The 4,403-nt window shown below is 44.2% G+C and overlaps 2 long non-coding RNA genes across 3 annotated transcripts; both read left to right on the top strand.

Annotated features, from left to right (window-relative positions):
* Positions 1-2,168: 2,168 nt before the first annotated feature.
* On the top strand, positions 2,169-2,868 carry LOC135541038 (uncharacterized). 2 transcript variants are annotated; one of them, XR_010455905.1, is made up of 4 exons: positions 2,169-2,205; positions 2,274-2,448; positions 2,528-2,563; positions 2,662-2,868. It is a non-coding gene; the product is annotated as an uncharacterized LOC135541038 (long non-coding RNA). The 2 variants fall into 2 exon arrangements; XR_010455904.1 differs by having other exon boundaries at positions 2,171-2,448.
* A 187-nt stretch (positions 2,869-3,055) lies between these two features.
* Positions 3,056-3,721, top strand: LOC135541037 (uncharacterized). The gene is made up of 3 exons (XR_010455903.1): positions 3,056-3,212; positions 3,492-3,593; positions 3,688-3,721. It is a non-coding gene; the product is annotated as an uncharacterized LOC135541037 (long non-coding RNA).
* Positions 3,722-4,403: the final 682 nt, after the last annotated feature.

The raw sequence follows: 4,403 nt of genomic DNA, 5'->3' as shown, positions 1-4,403 counted from the left end.
GTTGTTTGGTTAGTGATTTTGGTCATATTTCACTGTAGAGCCTCCAGCCCTGCTCAATGTGCCTTAGCTAGCCCTTTTGTTCCACCACCCACACATGCGGTGACCTCACCTGGCTTAAATGGTACCTACTACAGAGATAGCCTGCAGAGCTCTGTCATACTATCCAGGTCTGTGCCCAAACAATTCGAGCTTCTACTTTTAAAAATCCACCTTTCCAGAAACAAGTCTCGCACCGTTGTCAGTTGTTATAGACCCCCAACTGTGCCCTGGACACCATATGTGAATTGATTGCCCCCCATCTATCTTCAGAGTTCGTACTATTAGGTGACCTGAACTGAGACATGCTTAACACCCCGGCCGCCCTATAATCTAAACTAGATGCCCTCAATCTCACGCAAATTATCAAGGTACAACCCTAAATCCGTAACCATGGGCACCCTCTGAGATATAATCCTGACCAACTTGTCCTCTAAATACACCTCAACCAGGATCCAGGATCTCAGCGATCATTGTCTCATTGCCTGAAGGATATTGACCTCATCCCATCAGTAGAGGATGCCTGGTTGCTCTTCAAAAGTGCTTTCCTCTCCGTCTTAAATAAGTGTGCTGCCATCCTGTTAGAATATAACAGATTATTTCATTACAATGGTTAAAATGGATTTTCATTGTGTTCCATGGTGTTATTCGCCATCTAGTGGAGCTTTCTGGTACTTCGGAAAATATTTGTTTGTAGTGTTCGATTCAAGCATTTAGCTCCTGGGGCCTGTTGCACAAAAGTAGAATTAAGACATCCGGGATAAATGACTCAGCTGAGCTCAATGAAGCCAAAACATGTGCGTCCAGGCTTAATTGGTTGCACAAAGACCAAGCCAGGATGAGCAGATACGGATTCATTAAACCAGGTGAAACCAATCCTGGATAGGTGCGCGCTCACGGCTCACTCAAATAGACCCCGCCACAGATCACAGATTAACTGATTTACCATGGCAACTAGAGCCGCGTACTTTTCCCCGTCGGAAGCACAAATCCTCATGGAGGCATACGAGGTAAAATATATAATTAAGAAGAAAGGCAACACCGCCACAGTGATAAAGCCAAGAGAAAAAGCGTGGCAAAGTATTGCAGACCGCCTGAATGCGTAAAGTGCACAATTACACACTCACTGCTCCGCTGAAACATCACAATTACAATTCAAATATTTAATTCACATCTCCAAAAATGCAGTTGTACTGTAATTATGAAACGGTTAAATTTTTAATTGAAATGCACTGCAGATATGAGTGAAATTGTGTAAAGTAACTCCATCACACTGTATAAAGCTACGATAATTTTTTTGATATTTTTACTGAAAACAAGACAAAAATACCAAGTAATTTTTTGCAGTGTGACTCCATTAAATGTGTGTGTGTGTGTGTGTGTGTGTGTAGATTAAACATGAACGGGCCAAAACGGACATGGCAGCAGGTCAAAATCAAATACAAGAACATTCTGCAGAATGGTATGGTCTCTGACTAATATTTAACAAAGCACAAGCATATATTGTACCCAGAAGGTGCCTGCTCACACATTGTCTGTACTGTTTTAGCAGTGAAAAAGAATACCCACAGACAAGGCACGGGTGGTGGGTCACCAAAGGCTGACCTTACCCCAGCAGAGGACATGGCCTTGGAGCTAAATAAAGGCAGGCCCGTCTTAGAGGGGATCCCTGGGGGAAAGAGAGAGCATAGGTTCCTCCCAAGATGCCACCCGCTTCATTCAAGGTATGTCCTTCCATCTCTACATGGGATACAACCACATTCATATTGAATCAATTTGGACTGTCTGACTTTGGTTTACCTATTGCCTTGCAGTGTCTGGCAGCACTGTGTTCCTGTTAGAGCCACCAGCACAAGCACCAGACGATGCTGATCCAGTGAGTACTCCATCAAAGGCATACTGTAGGCCTGGCATGTCTTGTCTACTAGCTTCAATATGAATCCGATTAAATGTGATAGGGTGAAGGCCCCAGTGCAGCAGCAACAGCACATGATGGAGACGATGAGGAGGAGACCATCTCTGGATTCCAGAAGGCATGAGGTATCATGTTAAGACTGTGAAAGTACTATTTACTCTAAAATGGTGAGGAGTCCTCATCAAAATCAAAAAATCTAATTTATTTTACAGGACCCAGATGCTATACAGTGGGAAAACCAGCCTGGCAACATAGTGCGTATTAATAAAAGGACACCACATCCTGCCAAATTCCAGCTGCGCTAATTGTATTGTGTTCACAGAGCTCACAAGCTATCAGAAAGTTGTATGGCAACCACCTCCGGCGCCAAATAGAACTGGCAGACATAGACATTCAGTACAAGAAGAAAAAGATGGAAAATCTTGCACTGGAGTCCGAAATAAAAAAGAGGACAATTAGGAAACTGGACCTTGAAATAAAAAAAACTTGAGAGGGAGGTGAGATATGCCTTCAATGTACACTGTATGCTAACTGTAACACAAATGTATTAATCATTATTTTTCTTTCCTCCCCCAGCTCCAAGAAGATGACACAGCTCAAAATAAAAATTAGGTATATTCTCGTAAAGTCAAGTGAGCCATGACATATGAGCTCTTATTGTGAGCACACAGGACGGTGGCATCTTTCTAAGGTTTTTTTTATTTTCCCAGCAATCAGTACAACCAAGTCATCGTTATAAGGCATCGCCCTCTTTTGCCCACCCCCAGCACCAGGTGTGGCCACTAGCCTATATGAAGGCCCAAAATTGTGTGTTCCTTTCTGCTCTGACAATGGCATGCCCATTCGTGCGAGATGTGGTGGATGAAGAAGCACTTGTGCTGAGGAGAGCCTTCAGGCGAGAAAGGGTCTTCAGGGACCGGTTGACCCACTGGCCTTCCCTGATGACCATCTATATGAAAGATACAGGTTTTCTGCAGATGGCATCAGGTATCTATGCAGACTACTGGGTCCCAGGATTAAGCACCGCACTGCACGGAGCCATGCACTGAGTGTGGAGCAAATGGTTTGTGTGGTCTTGCGCTTTTTGCTAGTGGAGCCTTCCTGTACTCAGTGGGGGATGCAGAACAGCTGAACAAGGCCACAATTTGCCGCACAATAAGGAGTGTGTGTCTGGCTATCAAAGCATTAGCAGATGTCTTCATCTCCTTCCCTGGCCACAGAAGACTCTGTGACATCAAAGAGGAGTTCTATAGGATTGCAGGTAAGAGGATCTACAAATTACAGGACAACTGTTAACACATAGTAGGATACTCATTACTTTGTGTGACCGGTTTCCCAATGTCATTGGTGCAGTGGACTGCACACACATAAGGATAAAAGCCCCTCAGGTGCCCATGAGGCCGATTTTGTGAATAGGAAATCCTTTCACAGCATTAATGTTCATGTGAACATAACTTTTTGATATTGTCCATTGACGAACACTCTGCATTGCCAGTGATGTGCATTGATTGGTGTAATATTCCTCATCTTATGATTTCAGATGGTCTGCAATGCTGACTGTGTGATCAGCAATGTTGTGGCAAAATGGCCTGGCTCAGTCCATGACTCCAGAATCTTTCGGGCCTCTGAAATCTATCACAAGGTAAGCCACACAACCCCTATTTATAACCATCATGGCTGTGTCAAGAATATCACTGTGTTTATGAGGTAGTAATGATGAGATTTTGTGTTGACAGGTGAATTCTCTGGTGTGTTGCTGGGAGACAATGGCTGCCAGCCTTTTCTCCTGACACCTTTCACAGACCCCCAGGAAGCACAGCAGGCCTACAACCATGCCAGGACCAGGGCCAGAGTTGAAATGACCTTTGGCCTCCTGAAGGCACGCTTTCACTGCCTTCACAAATTAAGGGTCAGCCCTGTTAGGGCATGTGATATTACTGTGGCTTGGTGCTGTCCTCCACAATGTGGCCTGCCTGAGGAAGGAGAGGGCCCCCAGAGTGCCACCAGCCATGGACTGGGACAATCCGGCAATCTTCCCTGATGATGACAGTGGTCGGCTGCTGAGGGACCAATATGTGTTGAATTATTTTAGTTAGTATGTGTGCTTTCAATTTTGGTTAAATATGTCCTGCGGTGGCAGAGGAATTTGGGATCGTTTTTTGACGAATTTGGCCTCTTATGATGTTTGTGCGGTATACTGTGTGTAATACAAGGCTGCAGGGAGGCTACTGCATCCATTCATTTGTCTGTTCAGTTGATGTGTATGGATTTGTCCTGCATTTATTTTAGTGTGCAGACATGCAGGGTGTTATATACAGACCTTTGAATGTGTATGTATCATTTTGTATAATATGCTTGGATTCTGTGCTTTCCATCTTGTAGAGTCACTGTGACTTCAGTTTCGAAAGGAGCTGATGGTTTACCTGCTTTGTTTTGTCCTTATTCAATAAAG

Source organism: Oncorhynchus masou, chromosome 6 (assembly GCF_036934945.1).
Source record: "Oncorhynchus masou masou isolate Uvic2021 chromosome 6, UVic_Omas_1.1, whole genome shotgun sequence".
NCBI classification, from domain to species: Eukaryota; Metazoa; Chordata; class Actinopteri; order Salmoniformes; family Salmonidae; genus Oncorhynchus; species Oncorhynchus masou.
The sequence above is the reverse complement of the archived record's forward strand: the minus strand, read 5'-3'. Positions and strand labels throughout refer to the sequence as shown.